Raw genomic sequence first — 21,034 nt, 5'->3', positions numbered from 1 at the left:
TGTCTTAATTTTTTTTTTTTTTTAACATTATAAAGGGTCTTTACAAACTAACTGTAGGCTCCCAACCTCCGGAGAGTGATTTGCCTATTAACAAAGCTCAAGAACAACTCCCACTACTAGTACACGAAGAAATAGCCCCCAATTTCCAATTACTTTTGCTGCTGACAGTTCACTGGACTGTTAAGACGCATTCTTCACCATTGTGTGGATGTGGTGAAGCCAGGCAGCCGTGTGTGCTTCTCTTTTTGATTATGCAGTAATTAGACTGTTCCACTAATGGAAGAAGAGAAAAAAGTTTCTAGAGAAAATGACATCCAGTGGAGCTCGCTTTGAAAAACTCACTGGCACAAAAGAAGAAAGAGTAACCTTTTTGTCACGAACACTGTGAAAGGTTTTATGCGTTATCTAAGCAGCATTAAAAATGAAAAGTTGGAATCTCAAATTAGCTTAGGCATAATTGTGTGTTTTCTTGCAAATAATAAAGCAAATAGGTGTTTTAGACAAGCTCATTAGTCAATAATAAGGCCTTTCAGAGATGTACACAGGAGACTTGCTGGATGTGGATGAGCATCTCTAAGAATTCCGGATTCTGTGTCTCTGCTCCGTGAATTCATTAAAGATCCCTTGACAGTGTTCGGAGAGTGGGAGTTTGCCCTTTTGTCCTTGAACCGGCTTCACCTGAGAGCTCAGCTCTTTCGGTAGGTTATTAATGTATTAGTCACCCTATAAAAGTTCCCTTGATTTATTTTTCTGGTGGCGAATTTAATTCCTACTCCTCTCAAAATTAAAAACTCAATTCAGTCTCACTGCTCTATCAGTCTTGCCCAAGCCCCCGCAGTCTTCTTTTCCCTTTTCTCTTCTTCCCAATCACTTTTCTTTTTCCTCACTCAACTTTGTATTTTTAGTATTTTGTATGAATGTGACATTTTCTTTTTACCTATAGAATTTCCCCATTTTCTCTCCCCAGTGTGAATTGAAAACGGCAATTCTTTATTCAGTGCACTGCAAATGACTGGCAATCTATTGCAGGTACGAATATAACCAAATGTCTCCCTTTTTGCTCTTATAAATTCTTAGAAGCTGGGATGCTCTTTGAGGTTTCTCCCTTTTTTCCTTTTTCTTTTTGTTAACAGACACGGTAAAAAGAGTTCGGAGAGGGAAAATGTTAAAATTATCAGTTAAGTGAATTGCTCTGATAAACATAATTTTTATTTATCTGGGTTTTCATATTACTGGTTTATAACTGAGTTATACCTGAGTAAATATCTGGGTGATCTTCTCTGGTTCTGTTTCTCTTTTATATGACAATTAAAAACACTTTTTTAGCAGATTTCTAGGTTGACTATATTTTTTAAACCAAAATTCAGGATCCAGAATTTGACAAAAGATTTTTATGCCAATTCTGCCGTTGAGAAGCATATTATTAGATTTTGATTAGATCCCAGACTTGAATGCTGGGATCTTTCCTTGTTTATGAGATGATGAGACATTGGAAATGCGGATACATGAAGGTTTTCACCATGGGACTGTGGCATGAACAAAATAGAAGGGTTTTATATGCAGTTTTTAACATACTAGTTACATCTTAATTTTTTGCCTTGCGAGAGAGCATAATTTGAAAGCAAATTGGTGAAAATAATGTAATTCATGGTAGAACCTCAAATAATACTGGTTTATTAAAAATCATGTTTTAAAGTACTTTCTCTGTTAATATCTAATTGCATCACACATTAAGACTGAACTTAACGTCTTTCACAGCTGTTATGAACAAATGAGTATGTCATGACACCTTGGTTGAGAACTGGTGATTTAAGATATAGTCTCCTATGTCAAGGAACATAATGTAGTTTGAAATTATTTGTGATTCTCTACCTATTACTGCCAATGGAGAAAGAGGAAAAAAGGATGAAATGACAATTTAAAAGGGCTCATTTCAACAATAAGATTTTTTATTTTGCCAGTCTTGAATATCTCTGCCATCAACATTATAACTGTCATTAACATCATTAGCTTGATCACTGCCATCATCAGACCCTGAAAGTCTGGGAATTACAAAAAAGAACACTATGAATTTTGGCTCCTGAGGGTCTTACATTGTTGTTGTCAGTATTAAAACAAAACAAAACAAAAAACCCTTTCCACAAATACTTGGAAAATGTGCATTTAAATGGATTCATTTACTCTTAAATAAATTCTCAGACTTCTCTCTACTATGTATTTTATACTGCATATTTTATTATTAAGACACATAACATGCAAATTAAGGTTGGAAAAAGCAGATATTCGATGACATATGCAAAAAATCGGCTGCTTTATGCAATATTGGTGTGAGTTAAATTTTTGTAAATAAAAGAAAGTTTTAATTGAAACATGCTTTTACATGAACCTTAAATGCTTAATTTTAAATTAACTGTGCAGCAAGTTATCTGCTAAATAGAATACATTTTTTTTCAACAATGGAAATAATTGCTTTCCAACCTTTTAAAAATATGTTTTAGAATTTTTTATTCATATTTTCTTATACTGTCTTAAAGTTTGAAACCCATTCAATGTGTAATCCTTTTGCCTCATCGTATAAACAGCTTATATGTAACAAAGTCTATGCTTTAGGACAGTTCTGATTTCAATTTTCAAAACTATTGAGGAATCTTGTTACACTTGTGACCCAGTATATGAGCATATATTTACAGATTTATTTAGAAACTCAGATGCAGCGTTGACTTTTGAAAAAGTGTCCTGTTTATAGAATATTGGCATCATTACTTCAAGCAAGACCCCTTCTATCTCTGTATCCTACTCCCATACTCTTGTTTTCCTTTCACAGCCACTTTATTAAATATATACCTTTTGTTTGTATATGTTTTTATTCCATGTGTTTAACTTGTCTGTATTTTTAATGTCTATAAATGGTGTGAGTATCATATTCTGGTTTACTATTATTATTATTACTTTTGCACTTAGCATTCTCTTTTAAAGATCCGTTCATGTTGCACTGAAAATTCACTGCATATTTAGAAGCTAGGAAGCAGCTGGCAAGCAAACAGCCTTGATTCCAGTATAGAGTAAGAAAAGTCTTATTTACTGTTGGAATATAGAAGAAGGTATGAATCTAAATTCCAGACTGATATTGAAACACCCCAAAGTATTATTATGGCATATTATTCAATACTAAAATATGAGATGCATGGTACTATTTGGTAACATTTCAGATGAGGGGGAAATCAGTAAGGGATGGGGAGGTAAAAGAAAGCTGGAAATTAAAGGATCCAATATTTGAAAATGCAGCAGGAAAAGAGATTTAGAAGTTGAAATTGGTGGGTGGAGGAGTGGCAATATAGCAATGCAAGTAAAGGCATAAACTTGGAGGCTCCGTGATACAGGGTAGCAAGAAATAATTTAAATAATGTTTATAGACCTATAACAAGGTTGGAAAAGTGGTTTTTCTATGTTATGTTCATGGGCTTCCTCTGTCTTCTTCATTTTCATATTTACTTCTTTTTATCTCAAATTTTATCCACTTCTCTGCTGTCATCGACAGCTTTTCTTATGTGGTTGGAGGAGATGGTAGCAAAAGCTCCAACCCACATTTTCCATACAAAAGGTGATCCAAGAAGAGGAGGCTCTTTCTTACCCAGATTCTGTTTGTATCTAAACACATGGATATATTATTCCTGATTCTTCTTGGATGCCTACTATTGGATCAATCATTGAGAACTTGGGAATGGAGTACCACCATTAATCAGGCATCTACCAATATCCCAGTGACCAACAAATCCACAGGAGACATGCAGCTGGATAAAGAGGGCGGTTCCTCCAAGGAAGGCAGGAGCTAGGCAGATAGGAGCAGCAGATATCCATTAGAGCTTCCCATGTGATCAGCACAATTCCAAGAGGCAGGTAGCACAGGAATTCTCATTCTCATTAGTAGATAAGGACACAGTACATGACCCAAAGTCAAAGACTTTGTAAGTAATTGTACAAGAACTTGATCAAAATCTGCTGAAGATTTTAGAGTAGTAAAACCTAACTGTTATGTCTTATTTTGGGAGAAAATTTCTATTTGTTGTTTTGGTTTGTTATTTTTCCCCCATATTCTTATAAACTGTGAATCACATGAAAATTCTTTAAGAATACAATTCAGAAAATCAATGCCAAATGCTTTAAGCACACTGGCATATACTCACACACTCTCATTTGCACTTACAGTTTTGTTACATTTATTGAGAGCTTATTGTGTTCAAGTCACTCCTACATACCTCACCTATGTCATCTCATTTATCATTTCATTTAACCCTAACACAATGACTCTATGATCTAGGCTGTATTATTATTTAGTTTGCAATGTCACAGACAAATTAAATAATCTACCAAGTTCATATAGATAGTAGGTGGTACAACCAAAATCCATATACAACCCAATAGTCCAAACAGATTTTCTTATCCAGCAAGCCATACAGCTGAATAATGCATGCACATATAGGAAAAATATGTGTACATACCTTTTATATGGGCACATTTTAAATAATTCATTTGTGATTGCTAATGCCAGATAATCTGTAAACAAATTAAACCACGTTTATTCTACTGGGACTTGTAAAGTTCCTTAATTTGATATTCTACTGTTCATTAGAATCAATGGACACCCATAGGTCCGAACCAAGGTAAATTTAACTGCCAAGAGATAATCAGCTTCATTCTTTCTGTGTACATAAAGCCTAAATTAGTTGTGAGGGATAATTTCAGATGTTAATTACAGTCTGATAATTCAGAAGCACATTGCCTTATGTACCATTCTGTACTTTTATCATGAACACCTCTGTCAGAACTGAAATCTTACTAAGTGTATTTCTTATGTTGCATTCTAAATATAATTGATCTTGAGTTATGATATAAAAGACCAGCACTCAGCAGCTGGAAAATAACATTTTGATGGTATCCCAGATTTGGGAAAAAACTTCACCACAGAGCCTGTCAATATTCAGCTGACAAAGACTATTCATGTTTGTTTCAGGAGAAGATTTTCAATCTGTCTGCAACTAGCTGCCAAAACTTTTGGATGAATAGAGAAGAATGCAGTCAATCACCCAGATGTTCCTTCTGCGGGAGGCCATGCACCCAGCTATTTGGAAACAGCGAGGTGCCTGGAACATGAAGACGGCACATCTGGAATGTATGTGTGTATATGCGTGTGTGTGTGTGTGTGTGTGTGTGTGTGTGTACTAACTTTTTAAGGAGATATTTTGATGTCATGTTGAAACAATTATTACCCCTCTTGAAGTACCCAACTCTGAGATAAAGTGTGCACAATTGTAGTTTAGAGGAGCATTTAAGTGTAGTTCACATTATGTGTTGGTTGTGTGACTAAATGTTGGTAATTGTATCTCAGGACATCCATAAATGCTAATTATCTATTGCTCAACCCTATTCGAATATTGAATATTGAACACTTAATCTCTGCTATGGTTAATTTAACAATATACTCACCTCCAGTTTTTCTTGACTCCCGCTCTCTCCATCCCAACTTCTAAAACTTTATCAAGGTTATCTAGTTCTGAGTGAATTCAAATGACTGATAAAGGTAATAAAATACCTAGTTTCTCTCTAGTAACTGAGTAGATGTGAATTAAAATAACAAGATCCATTGTAGGGATTTTAAACAGAAGGCAGATATAGTTAAAATGCTTTTTAAAGGCTTAGCTCAAGATGTAAAACAGATCTGAGATTTTTAAAAACATGAACAAAGTATGGTGATTTGGTACAGGGAATTATTATAAAAATATTGTTGTAGTGAGATGCTGAAAGCTGGTATTGCAGTCCTAATCTTCGATGCATTTTATAAGAGTCTCAGTCTTGGATGCACAGAGGTAATGGTGGGATATGAAGAAAGAAAACAGGATCAGGGAATAAGAAAGGTGGACTCTTACCCAACCATGGAATAAAAGAAGGTAGGTAGAAGGGTGTTTATTCCGTGTGGGGAATAGGGTGAAATGTGCTCACTCCATACTGCAGAGTCTGTTAAAATATCTGTGGTGGAGAGGGGACTTGACTAGGAGTCAGGGTGATTGGGAGTCAGTTAATGTACTGTAGACCCTTGGGCAAAATAACTGAGATCTATTAATAAGTATCAGCAGTCTTTCTAACCTACCCACACTCCTAAACTGTATTTACATTGGGGCTTAAAGTTTTTTGTTTTACAGCTGGCACTAGAATTGCACTTAAAAATGATGTAGTTATTTAGGAAAGTACCTCAGTAAGACTCAGAGAAAAAGGTGAGATCTTACTGAATCTATAGAAACATAAGCCACAATAATAGAGTTGCATTACTCTAAGTTAGAAAGAAACAGAAATTAGGACAGTAGAGGAAAGATAGGAGAAGAAAGGAGACAGGAGTCAGTGAGAAGATGCAGAGCAAAAGCATCACAGGTGAAGTGGTCAGTGGAAAAGAGTCCCTGTGGAATGGGGTAAAACAGATTTAAGAGCAAGACTACTTGAAAGGCTAATATTCATTTTGAACTCGTTTGCAATTTTGTGATGTAAGATTCCTTTCTCTTCCCCCCTCAAATATTAATAATATCTAATAGGTTTTTAGGGTGAACTGAGAAAGGGGCTTAGCTTTATACACCAGTTAATGTGGTATAGAACAGAGTGTGTGTACCTGAGAAGGTGAGAAGTAAGACCTCTAAGCAAGAGGTCATCAGGATTGTATATCCCACTCACCGTCATATTCCCTAGAATTTGGAGAAAAACTGGTGAAGGCTTTGGATTTCCAAAGGACATTAAATACACCGTGAATTATTTAGATAAGTTCTACATAAAGATTTTCAAGGTCAGGGAGCCATGAGCTGACGTCTAGACTATCCTGAAGGTCTGGACCCTACTTTCTTCCTGTTATAATAAAAATGTTTTTTCTCCTTTAAGGAATGGATTTAATGCAACAGCTGAGCACTATGATAAATCATCTGAAACTAGCGTGGGCCATCTGGCTGTCATGAATAGTCTTAAATAAATTGAACCCAAAGTAAGAAATATAAAAAGACAGTAGGTTCCATCTTAGTTGAGCTTAAAAAAATGAGCAAGGTTTAAAAATCACGCTCTGGTTTTCAGAGGTTTCTATATTGCCTTGTGAAACACAGACTAGTTGTTGATGATTATGACATCATGACTAGTTCTGGGCAATGAAAGCAAAAATAGTATTATAAAAGAACTCACAGAATTCAGAATGCCAGAGAGATCCTGCAGATAATCAATTTCTCTGTTCCTGTCAATTTATAGTTAGAGACTCAGCCTTTATTTATCACTAATGGAAGCATAATGATGTTACAACCACTATCTCTTGATGATTTCTTTTTCTTATAGGTCCATTTCTAGAGGTATCTGTGTATTCATTCATTTTCAAGCATTTATTGAGTATTCACTACATGTCAGATGCTGATACATCACTGAGAATGCACAGATAAATAGGATCTGGTCCCTATCCTCAGGAGCACATACTCTGATGAAAAGATAGCAGGCAAACATTGCTAATAGAATTACAAGTCATGACACTTCACCATGGTTTCAGTGTGAGCACGGTAAGGAGAGGTTACTTTAACTTTGCCTGGGGAAGGCAAAGAAGCCTTCAAAGAAGGGGTTACTTGTGAATAAAAGCATAATATCACTAGAACCAGAAACTTGGGGTACCTTCTAGGAAGTAAAATAGGTGTATTAAGATGAAATCAAACATAGAAATATGAAAGGTCTATGGGTAGATATTATATTTCTCATCACTATTCTAACCACAGAAAAAAATCAGTGTGGATAAAGACTCATCCACCTATAGATGAAGACAGATATCTAAATATTTATACCTACCATAAATATGTTGCATATTACATGAGTTAATGTAAGCTAAGCTGTTGTAAAAAATAGACCCCAAATTTATTGGCTTAAGGAACAGTTTATTTCTAGTTATGTGATTCCAGAGTAGGTTTTCCAGGGCTGAAGGTAGCTCTTCTCTGCACAGAGATTCAGGGAACATGGCTACTTCTGTCTATGACTCTATCATATCCGAGGGTTTCTTGTCAACAAAATAGCTAAGACTGAGTCATCATGTCCAGGTTCGAGACTAGAAGAGGAGGCAGAGGGTGAAGTAGACATGCTGCTGCCTTAAAGCTTTCTGCTTTTGTTTGAATGTGTCCTCCCCCAGATTCAGATGCTAAAACTTAGTTGCAAATGTGTTGGTATTAAGGAGTGGGGCTTTTAAAAGGTGGTCAAGTTATGAGGGCAGAGTGCTTATAAATGGGATTAGAACCCTTATGAAAGGGCTCAAGGAAGTGGGCTTGTTCCCTTCTATGTTTTCTGCCATGTGAGGACACAAGGATCCTCTGAAGGATGCAGCAACAGGGTGCCATCTTGGTAGCAGACGCAGCCCTCACTAGACACTGACTCTGCAAGCACCTTGGTATTGAACTCCCCAGCCTCCAGAATTGTGAGAAATAGATTCCGTTGTTTGTGAATTACTCAGTTTTCAGTATGCTCTGATAGGAGCACAAATTGACGACACCCCCTAAAGTAGTATACATCTTGTTTACTTATGTTACCTTCAATTGGCCAAAATCAGTCTCATGGTTGCATTTAACCACAAAGGAGGTGGGAAAGGTAATCTGGTCATGTGCCCAGGAATGAGAGAGTAGATTTTGATTGGCAGCATGCATTCTTTGTTACAGAAATAAAATTAAAATTGATAAAAATTAAACAGTCTAGGTCATTTTAAATGGATCTAAACTTATATAAAATGTATCAGGATGATATATAAATTCCATCACTTAGGCTAAAATATTACTTGCATGAACAGAGAACAGTAAAGGCAAATTAACAATGTTCACGTGGGAAAAAGATGTGGAGGTTTTGCTTGGAGACTAATTCAACATGTGCCCACAGTTTAATGTGGTTCCTGAAAAACAAACCAACACACAAACAAAAAGTGAATATAATTATAGGCTGCATCAATACAAGTGTACAGGAAGAAAATGAATTCTGCTCTAGAAAGATTTAATTCAAGATCTTTTAATAGTGTTCTGGTTCTATTTTTAAGAGGCACACAAGTAAGCAGAAAGGGTTTAGGATGACAGGGTAACAGAGATTTAGAAACCATGTTATGTGAGGACAAGTAGTATAGAAACCATGTTCTGTCCTACAGAAGAGGTATCATGATGATGGAAGGGGGTGTGTGTGTGTGTGTGTGTGTGTGTGAATTGAAGTGGGAAAAGGTATGGATTAAAGTGGTCTTTAAAATTCAAAGAAATTTAAAGTTTAAATGCTTAAAGGTTAGCCATATGGAAGAGAGAGTAGATTCATTCTCTTCTGCATCACAGAACCAAGGAAGGAACATTTTGGCTTAATATGATGAAGATCTGCATAATTGAAGCTATCCAAGAATGGTGGAATGGGCTGCATAGAGAATTATTGAGATTCACATCACTGAAAGTGCTTGATTGGAAGCTGAATGACCTCATGTCAAACCTGCTGTAGAGAAACTTTCCTCTTAGAGTGGACTAGATGATGTCTAAAATGTTTTCTAATTTTAGGGGAACTGTTTTTACTCCCAACACTTCTGACACCAAATATGTGCTTTTTCTTTAAACCAACAATCAATTTTCCAACTTTCTGGACACCAACTGGATGTCCAACAGCTAAATTTAATTACAACATTAGTGGAGTTAGTGTCAGATCCCACAGGTTAAGGGCTCTGTCTCACAAGACTGCCTCTACTTTAGAAGCCATTTGCAAGCCTTGTACCTCCTGTACTTCTGATCAATTGGCTATCAATCAGGAGTTCCCATGACCCCCTCCTTGGGTTTGACAATTTCCTAGAGCTAGAATGGCTCACAAAACTTAGTCAGACAGTTTTCTTATACTTTCTGGTTTATTATAAAGGCTACAAGTCAGGAACAGCCAAATGGAGGAGATACATATGGCAAGGTATGTGGGAAGGGGCATGCCACTCTCCCAGCACCCTGGAAGCTCTCAGAGCCCCATAGCTTATCATTGGCCATTTGTGATGAACTCAATCTTCAGTCTCTCCTCTTCATTGATACTGTTGGGGTGGGACTAAAACTGCCAATCCTCTAGTCATGCTTTTGGTCTTTTTGGCAATCAGGCCCATCCAGGAGGTATCTAGAGACCCCCAGGTACGGTGATCTCATTAGCATACACAAAGATGCTCATCATTCCAGAGATTCCAAGGGTTTTAGATGCTCCTGTGTCAGGAACTAGGGACTAACACCAAACATTATAACAAAAGATGTCCCTGTCACCCCTATCACTCAGGAAAATAAAAATGATTTTAAGAGCTCTGTGCCAGGAACCCAGGATGAAGACCAAATATACATGTATTTTAGTATATAACTATATCACACTAGGTTTCACTAAATTTGACATTATTTCTATGGCTCTTCTGGATGATTCAGGCCAAAATAATATTCCTGTTGAAATATATGAATAAAAGCTACCACACTCAACTTGGTCATGAGACACAGACAGTGTGGCCAGCATCATGGACACTCCCTTCCCCTCTGGAAAAGCACTTTTATAATTGTTTAACTAGCAATTATTTTCATGACACACCGTTTTGCTTAAAATCAAATACTGAAAGACAAACTATGATTATTCAGACTTGAGAATTTGGCAGACATTTTGAAAGTTAACAGTGTAAGTCTGTCACTTCAAGAGGACAATGAACAGTATTGTTCATGAAAACATTTGAGGTTTTAAGCCAAAATTAGCAGTGTGGACTCTTGTATTTGCCCCATAAACATGACAGCTTCCTGGTACTTAAAATAATTTTCTGATGAGGCCAGTAATGATGTTAACAAGTGTGGTTTTTTTGTGTATTACATAATGAAACATGTCAACATTTGAATGATCTGTGTAACAGAGCCATTATTTTCCAAATGAGCAATTCCAAATGAGCAACAATGTTGTAAAAATTGTGCATGAATAAAAGATCCAAAGTACGCAATAAACCAGTAGATTTTTTAACATAACAAAGTAGAAGAATTATTGATATGGTTTCAGATTTCACCCCACAAATGACTTTAAAGAAATTTATATACTTGTTGAGTTTTAGCATAGCATCAAAGAAGAATATCCACAATTATCTGAAATTACTACTAAAATATTAATCCCTTTTAACTACATGTGTCTTTGAGACCAGAGTTTTTTCATGTTCTGTACTCAAATCACACATTGCAATAGATTGAATGCAGAAACAGATTTAAGAATCTAGCTGTTGCACTTTGGGAGGCCGAGGCGGGTGGATCATGAGGTCAAGAGCTCGAGACCATCTTGGTCAACATGGTGAGACCCCGTCTCTACTAAAAATACAAAAAATTAGCTGGGCATGGTGGCGTGTGCCTGTAGTCCCAGCTACTCGGGAGGCTGAGGCAGGAGAATTGCCTGAACCCAGGAGGCGGAGGTTGCGGTGAGCCGAGATTGCGCCATTGCACTCCAGCCTGGGTCACAAGAGCGAAACTCCATCTCAAAAAAAAAAAAAAAAAAAGAATCTAGCTGTTTTTTTTTTTTCTGGTTGAATGAAAATTAGAAGTTTATAGGAAATGAGAAAAACGTTATTACAAGCAAGCAGATAAAAAATCAGAACAGGAATTAGACAAGGATCTTGGTGTGTTATCTTGGATATTAAGTGAACACTTCTTGAAGTCACTAGTATATCTAGTTTTCTATTAAGGGAGACATTTTCTAAAAACAGGGAAAACCCAAACCCCAAACAATGCCATTCATCTCCCTAAATTATTTTATTTTAAAAAACATAGTTACTTTTCATATAAATATATAACTATGTAATGGATCTATTGTAATTTAAGACAAATTAATAAAGATTGTAAGCTTTGATTTTATTTTATAATACTGTAGATATTTTTAAAAATCCTTTTGATTTACACAATGCAATTTAATGCTTTCAATAACTGTGGATGTGGGCATGATCACATTTTACTTTTCATGAAAGGAAAAAGAAAAGTTAAGAGACATACTTGTGATCACATAGGGAACTCTAAAACTATAACTCCAATTTAGATCCTTTAGGTCTAGATTAACCTTATGCTTTCTTATAAGCAAAGGCCAAATCAATCCAGACAGAATAGTGGCTGAAGAGGCACCTGGAGCAGCTACACTAAGGAGGCTCTTAGGGACATTACTGTACTGAACTTGCAAAACTCATGTGGTATAATTAGAAAACAATTTGATTTATTTTGTCACTGCCATTTCAAACATATGCTGCAGGACTAATATTTGCCTTTACATTTAAGTTAAAAAAGACATGGTTCCAGCTCAGTAATTAGTATATCTAGAATAACAATAAAAATGTAAAACTTTTCTTGAAATTATAGCATCCTCACCTCCCTACCCCAAGATTAGGCCTTGCAAAGTGCAAGAGAGCTGTGTGTCTTTCCCCTCCCTGCCACCTAGGGAGTGCCACTGCTTTTTGGTCACCTTCCTTAATGTGAGTTGTAATATTGGAGCTGGGAATTGGGGAGGGGATAAAGGAGAGTCAGTGGCAGCCAGAAAGTGTTTACTTGACTGGTCGTATCCTGTGATCTGAGCATCCTATACCAAAGGCTGATTCTTTCTCTCCTGGAGGTACTTCTGTGGTTCTACAGAACTCTACCTGCTTCCCTTCCCCCTGTCTAAGTATTTCTGAACATCAGGCTCCTGAAAATGGGTAATCGTATTTCTTTTTCAGACAGTCACTTGACTTCCAGGTATCCCATGGTACACACTTTGCTTCCTTTTGCACAGAGTCCTTCTCTGTGCTCAGGTTTTCATTGCCCTTTTGATGAGGATCCAAGACAAACCCACACCATCTCTCTAAAGCTTTTGGTCCTCGCTGATTCCACAGGCAGCCTTGAATTTGTGACCTGTCATTGGCAGGAGGACAGTAACTTCACAAACTGCAGTGCTTTATCCACCTGTGTTTATCCAGGGTGAGTCAGACAACAGTTCATGGCATCCTCCAGATTTTAGGAGACACATATCAAGCTCTTTAAGAGGTCTCACCGCATTACCTCTTTCTAGACTTCAGTTTAATGGCAGACATGCCTTACTGTTTTTGGTGTGTTTATTAGTGGGGGAATGTTAGTTATATTCAAAGCACGGCACCTCACCTAATCTCCAGCTCCTGATGAAAGTGATGGTTTAATAACTACAAATCCAGTTTCAGTCAGCTCCTTTACGGTTCTGTGGAGGAACTCTCACCTCGCTGTGAAATGTAGCATTTATTCAGTCTTGAGGTAGATTGATTGCTGAAATGATCCTCCCTACTTTCTTTTAAAACTTATCCTTTTATCCAAATGCTGTGCAATGCGACTTTTACTTCATCCTATCAGAAGGGGGAGCATTTTTTAAATTGTTTATTTATTTGTTTGTTTGTTTACTTATTGAGACAGGGTTTCACTGTCACCCAGGCTGGAGTGCAGTGGTGTACTTTGGTTCACTGCAACCTCTACCTCCCAGGCTCAAGCAATCCTCTAGCCTCAGCCTCCTGAGTAGCTGGGACCATAGGCATGCACCACTATGCTTGGCTAATCGTTTGTATTTTTGGTAGGGATAGGATTTTACCAAGTTGCCCAGACTGGTCTCAAACTCTTAAGCTCAAGTGATCCACCCATCTCGGCTTCCCAAAGTGCTGAAATTACAGGTGTGAACCGCGGTGCCCAGTCCAGAAGGTGGAGTTTATTTCATCATTATCAGAACTGTTTTTGTGATTTGCTTCAGTCATCTGAATGCAGCGGAGTGCTAGTTCTGAGCTTAGGCCTCAAGAAGTCTTGTACATTTTTGCTTTCTCTGGATACCTTGCCCCACCATGTGAACAATCCCAGTCTAGTGCGCTGGAGGCTGAGAAACCGCAAGGAGAAGAGTGTAGTTGTCTCAGCTGTGGCTATATTAGACCAATCTACAGCCAGCGTAACCAACATACCTATGGGGAGAGCTGAACCAAGAATAGCAGAACTGCCCAACAGATCCACAGCTGATACATGAGTAAGCCTAGCTAAGACGAGAAACTGAAACTACCCAGCTACCTTAGAGGCTTGTGAGTTGTAATAAAAGCATGTAGTTTAAAGGTACTATGTGTTGGGGTGATTTGTTATGCAGCAAAAACTAATGAATACAAGACTCGATGAAAACCAAGACTAAAGTAGTTCCATTCTGACATCTTGTTACACTAATATAGAACCTGAAGGTTTAGTAAAGTTGAATAAGTAAGGAAGGGAGGGGAAGAATATCACAGACGGAATAAGTGGCAATGATAAGAACATGCAGAGAGGCTGATATTCAGGAGTCAATGAATAAGCTAATGTGTAGATGATACATTATACTAAGGCATAGAAGTAGAAGGTGAGATTGGGTTTAACTGAAGAGACCTTGATTTGGGGATGGGAGATTCTGCTATCCCTCTGTATGTAACCAAGAACCACTGAAAGTGATGACTGGTTTGCTCCATCCCCTATGTTTGCATTTCTCTGTTATTTCAGCCATCATGCAACCCTAGAATGTTTGCTAAAATAGAGTATAGAAGCAAGAGAACCAGCTCAATTTTATTTCACAGAGCAGTGATTATTGATAAAGAAGACTTTCTTTTTTCATGTGTTTCCTTATGCATAAAGCCCAGCATATTTTGTGGTTTGAAGAACACTTTAACAGATGAGCCAAGATACTTCTATCCTGACCAAAGAGAAACAGATGGAAGAAATAATTTCCTCAGAAAAATGCAAATACACAAAAATCATCCTGTTTCGATAAAAAAAGATAAAAACATGTTTGGTTATTTATGAAAAGCTTCAAGTCTTTTCTTCTTTCTTAAAGTGGCATGTTAATTTATTGTTAACCACTAGATGGCACTTGTGTACAGTATTTGAAATTGCAGTGACAATAAGAGTACCTGTGGTGTGGTCAGAATAGAATCTGAGGTTTTGCGGTTATGCAGCCCACTTCCTCCCCCACTCTAAGTCAGGAGGGGTGTAGAAGAGAAGGCCTAAATCTCTTCTTCGCCTTTTTGACTTATAAAGAAAAACGAAGATGGCAGAAGTGTTTCTGATTAGATCGGGAGAAAAAGAATGATGCATTTTTGCAGGATGAATCAGGAGAGATGATATTCTGTCGTTCTTTAGATATAGACCTGAAATACTAAGTTTAAATTTGTGGTTGCTAGTGTGAGCCATGGTTCTTTATTTACCCAGTTAGTGCATTTGGGGGAAGCATGAATTGTGTCTCCCAATTGGTTACTTTATCACACTGACAATTTGGGAAGATATAATAACTCTCACCCTTTTGGGTGAAAAAAATGGATCTCACAAGTCTGCTTATCAGATCACCATAGTTTGATTCATCTTTATGAGGGTTGGCTGCCGGGTTGTTTTCATTGCTGTCTCCAACTAATCTGGACATTTTCAGATGATACAAAGGTTGATAGCAACTGTGAACATCATCCACACTGCAGTGTTAAGAATAATGTAGAAAAAGTCTTAAGAAGAAAGAACAGCAAACAATCAGGCAAACAAGCAAACAAACAAAAATTCCATAATTCATGACGTTTCAGTGGCAGTCTAGAGGAACTGCAATCTTGCCTAATTGTGCCCCTCATTTCTCTGGCCCTAGGACTATTAACAACATATAGAACTACCCAGCAAACTGTAACTCTTTTTCTGGGAGGTAAGATGCTGGCAATCTGCCAGTTTCAGCTTTGTCAGCCCCATTAGCTTGTCACCACTGTGCTGATCCTGATCTCTTTCAGGGCTCATCTAATCTGGCCTTTCAGTAGTCTCAGCTTTCTCCTGTTTAGCCTAAGCTGCTGTAAGAGTATGTTTTGAAGTACCACTAGATCTGATAAAAAGGGACATCTGTCCTAAGGAAGATTAGGGTGGGAAATCCCAATAGGGCAACAAGAAAACAGAAGATTTGGTCATAGGAGTAAAGAAAAATCAGAAACAGAAAGGTATGTGTTGGGGAAGTACATGACCAGACATAGGAGCCCTTTTTGATGTCTCTGGTTCTATGCCTCTGGCCTTCAGGATGGTGTCTCTTGGTCTTCTCCTTGGTCACTTGGAGCTTGTATGCTCTTTCCAAATCTCTGTATGAAATCCTACCTCAGGAAGAGGATTGATAAATTAATTCCAACTGAAGATTGTCATTTCACAGGAAACAAAGCATGAGTTTGATAAAGCAATGGAATCCAATTCTGATGGTAAGAATGCAAGTTTTGACAAAAAGTGTCAGCAATACTTCCCTCTCATTTGTGAAGTTACCATTTCAGCTATCGATATCTGTGTTATTAAAAAACTAATCTTTACCACATGAATTCATGTATTTCTAGAAACCTAGTTAGCTTCCTGCTTTTGACAGCACCAAATATGTTGTAGAGGAAATAAATGGTGGCAAATTTTTGGTAGAGTCCTGCAGTTGGAATTTCGGGAGGGTCACACGTAAGAACACAAAAAAGTAAATACACTGATAGGTATGCATGAGAAGCCAGAGGATCATTTGGAGGTTGAGACAGCAAAGGGGCTTAGAGTCTGGCTGAATTGAAGGAGTATGAAAAGTTCCTAAAAACTATGAAGGAAAGGGATAACCCTTCATGGAAGGTAAAGGCAAAGAGCCACCAGTCCAAAAGGGAATCTGCTGATAGAGCTTCACTGATGGCAGACACTGTCAGACACCATGGAGTGGCCTAAGGGTAAGGGTTCGATTGCTCTCTGTTGTTAGTTATCCTCCCTCATACAGTGGCCCTGAACTTGGAGGCATTAACCAATGCCAGAAGTCTGAGGATTTGGGTACGTTAGTGTGTTTGTGCTGCTGTGACAGAATACTATAGACTAAATAGCTTATAAACAACAGAAATTTATTTCTCGTGGTTCTGAAAGCTAGGAAGTCTAAGATCAATGTGCTGGTAGATTTGATGTCTAGTGAGGGCCTGCCTCCTGTTTCACAGATAACCTCTTCTCATCATGTCCTCACATGGTGGAAGGAGCAAAGGTTTTCTCTGGGGCCTCGTTTATAAAGGCAGTTATCTTATTAATGAGAGCTCAGTCTTTATAAGCTAATCACCTCCCACGGCCCCACCTTCAAATACCTTCATATTGGGGGCTAGATTTTAACATTAGAATTTTGGGGGACATAAATTTTGGGGGACATTTGGATCATAGCATTCCGACCCTGGCACTCTGAAATCCACGACCTTTCTGCGTGCAAAATCTATCTTTCTATTCCAAGAGCCGTAAAAGTCTTAATTTGTTACAGGATCACCTCAAATTCAAAGTCCAAATTTTCATGTAAATATCATCTAAATCAGAAATGTGTGAGACTCAAGGTATGATTCATCCGGAGACAAATTGCTTTTTAGCTGTGAACCTGTGAAATCAGACATGTATGTGATTCCAAAATACAAGGATGGAACAGACATAGATTAGAAATTGCCATTTCCCAAGGAAGAAATAAGAAAGAAAAAAGAGTAACAGATCCTGAGCAAATCTGAAACCTAATGGTGCAAACAACATTGAACCTTAAGGTTTGAGAATCATCCTCTGGCTTGATGGTCTTCCCTCCAGGTGTACTGGGGTGGGGGATCCGGCCTGCTGACCCACTGGAGTGGGGGTTCCACCCTTATGGTGGCTCTGTACCTGGGCTCTGACCTTGTGATGACTCTCTTCAGTGGTCTCACTCTCACCTCCATGGTGACTCTGTGCCTGTGTCATGTGTCCATAGCTGGCCTAGTCTGCAATCAGGTGTAGATTGCTGTATGATTTATCTGCACATTTCCCTAAGGAGGAATTTCTGTGATGGTCTTGTGCTTGCTGGGGCTTTTGCACGCTAGGTCTGTGATAGGAGGGACAGCTCCAATTATTTTTCAGTTGCTTTTGGGGTCATTCTTCGGTTGTCTTGGATAAGAGCTCCTGACTTCCATTTAGGTGGCTGGCTCACTCTGTTAGATGATCTTTGGCTACACTCTTTGTGTTTTCTCTGGAACAGGCTTTCTCATTTATTTCAATATGTATGAGCTGAGAATTTTCCATATCTTTAAGTCCCGTTTCCTTTCCTTCAACAATTCCATCTTTAAATCATTTCTGTCTTCTCTCATTTGCAATAAATAGTCATGAGGAACCAGACAACTCCTTCAACACTTTGCTTAGATATTTCGTAAGCCAAAGATCCAGTTTCATCACTTGCAAGTTTTACCTCTCACAAAACACTAAGACACAAACACAATTCACAAAGATGAGCTTTCCTCTATTGTCTAAAAATATGCTGCTTATTTTTGTCTGAGACTTCATCAGAATGGCCTTTGTAATCCATATTTCTACCAACAGTCTGTTTAAGATCTCTAAACAGTCTGTTTAAAGAACTCTTAGGTATTCTCTAAAAAGATTGAAGCTTCTCTACAGCTCTCCTCTCTCTCTCTCTCTCTCTCTTTGTGTGTGTGAGCTCAGAATTGCTCTTAGCAGTCCCTTCAAGTCAATATTGACTGTTTCTAGCACGCACCTCAAAACTCTCCCAGCCTCTACTCTTGTTCAGTTCCAAAGCTGCATCTGCATTTTTAAGTATTTATTATAGCAGTACCCCCACTTCTTGGTTCCAATTGTCTGCTTTAGTTCAGTGGGGCTGCCATAACAGAATACCATAGACTGGGTAGAACAGAAATTTACTTTTTACCATTCCGGGGGATGGAAAGTCCAAGAGCAAGGTGCTGGAAGGTGTGATGGATGGTGAGAGCCTACAGTCAGCCTCTTCTCATTGTGTTTTCATATGACAGAAGGGACGAGAGATCTCTTTTGGACCTCCTTTATAATGGTACCAAGGCCACCCATGAGGGTTCTGTCTTTATGACCTAATCATGTCTCAGGACTTACTTCTGACTGTCCTCACACTGGGAATGAGGTTTAGCATATAAATTTTTAGAAACATAAATATTCAGATCATAGTATTGATCCATGCTACTATTGTTGGAAGCAAACAAAGAGATGACAAGAAGATTTCTAAGTATAGTGAAATAGATTTTGATCATTGAGAAATGGTCATCTTCAGGCACAGGGGCTTACTGTATTGGACTTTTTTCCTGCCCAGCTATTACTTTTTTTCTTTTGCTATGAATATGTTCCTTCCTTCAAGGAATTGACCTTATTCTACTCCATGTGGTTCTTTTGGGTCTGCCAAAGATAGCTTCTTGATCTTCTAGTTATAGTTTAGGCATGTTATCAGGCCTCATCAAACGTCGTATCTGGCATATAATTCATTTATGATATGAAACCAGCCAGAGTTCTTCTCTGGGTTTTATGTATGATAAAATGCTGTGTATATATATATATATACATATATATATATATATATATGTATTTATATATACACATATACGTATATATATATGTGTGTGTATATATAGATATACACACACATATATATAGATATACACACATATATATATAGTCTGGAATAGCAAAACTAGGGTGATTCAAGCCTGGAACTTTTGATAGCCTTGCTCCTTCCTCTCCTCACTACGTGGAGAAAGACTACCCAAAGTCACAGAAAATGAGGCCAACATGCAGAAAGATGCAAAGAGTTGAGTAGAGAGAGAGGTAAGAAAATCACTCGATCTGTTTTGAGCTAGGTCTCTGTCACTGGCAACCATGAGAATGTTGACTAGTGTATTCCCCAACCAGTCCAACTGAGTTTCCTAATATGGCACATATGTTGCTTCTAGGAATTAACTAAAGTGAAATGAGCTAGCTTAGGCCTGACAGCAATGAAATCAAGGGAAGGAAAATCAAGCATCAGCATAAACTAGAGTGTAACTTATCCCTTTTAGGTCCCATAGACTATTCCTCTTACCCTCCACATTCTCCCGCCATAGAGGAAATGGCAAGAACCTCAGTCCAACTCCCTTATTTTATAGATGAGGAGACCCAAGAGGTTAATTAAATGACCTAACCAATGTCACAAAGCAAGTTCCTGAAGAAACAAGATTCCTAGTCCTCTTTTGTTATGCCAAATTGCACTTACATACTTGTTCTAAGAGAAATTACTTTGTGCTATTTTTCTCTGAAAGTCCCATGGAAACACTTTTATTTCTGGAAGTCTGAAGAAAAGCAGTGTACTTAAAATGGTCTTTTTCTTCCATTAGTGAGTCTCAGATAGTAGATAAAGAAAGGGGTTAGGTAACCTCTATACAAACATAAAAGCAAATACGTGTATATTTGTAGTCTGCCTTTTTTTCTAAGCACCACCACTCTAGATCTTGACTTTTTTTCTGTCCCTTGTGCCTGCCTTAGTTTACCAACTCTGTGCTAATATTATTGTTTGTGTTTGTTGCAATAGCCTCCTTACTCCTCAGTCTGGTTCAAAACACATCTCTTGCTGGAAGGAACACAATTAGTAAATGATAAGCTTGGGTTACAAAGTAGGTCTGTCTAAGCTCTAATGCGATATTATTTCTCTCTTTTGTTAATTCCCATGTGGCCTCAGGCAATAATGCAACGGCAAGATAAATGACCATTAATCTGAAGAAAAGTCTCTTGAAGCAGGTCTCAGGTCTCTATAAAGGACCTTGTCTAGCTACTTATTGAAGATTCGTGTGAGGACAGAGAAAGAATGCTGATCAAATTTGTAAGTGGCACAAAGCTAGGCCGCATATTTAATATGTCAGAGGCCAGAATCAAGGGTCAAAGAGGTCTTAAGATGCTGGAGCAATGGCCCGAATTCAATAAAAACAAAATTTACAGGGAATAACGTAAGGTCTTGAACTTCAGACTGAAAACTCAATTGGGGGAGATGTAGCTTAATAGTAGATCTGTGAAGAAAAATCTCAGAGGGTGGGGGGGTGGTTAGCTGACTATAAACTTGATATGAATTCAGAGTGATAAGATTGTTCAAAAAGAGAGGTCAGTTTGGGGTTGCATTCATGGATGTTTTGCATCCAGGATGGCAGTAGTGATCAGTCTGGTTCTTGGGGCTTCTTAGACAATACCTGAAGTTTTACATTCTATTTGGGGGC

General features: G+C 37.9%; 1 long non-coding RNA gene across 1 annotated transcript; it reads left to right on the top strand.

Annotated features, from left to right (window-relative positions):
- The first annotated feature begins 583 nt into the window (after positions 1–583).
- Positions 584–5,145, top strand: LOC118146878 (uncharacterized). The gene is made up of 3 exons (XR_004733001.3): positions 584–698; positions 968–1,029; positions 5,012–5,145. It is a non-coding gene; the product is annotated as an uncharacterized LOC118146878 (long non-coding RNA).
- Positions 5,146–21,034: the final 15,889 nt, after the last annotated feature.

Source organism: Callithrix jacchus, chromosome 13, assembly GCF_049354715.1.
Source record: "Callithrix jacchus isolate 240 chromosome 13, calJac240_pri, whole genome shotgun sequence".
Lineage (NCBI taxonomy): Eukaryota > Metazoa > Chordata > Mammalia > Primates > Cebidae > Callithrix > Callithrix jacchus.
The sequence above is the reverse complement of the archived record's forward strand: the minus strand, read 5'-3'. Positions and strand labels throughout refer to the sequence as shown.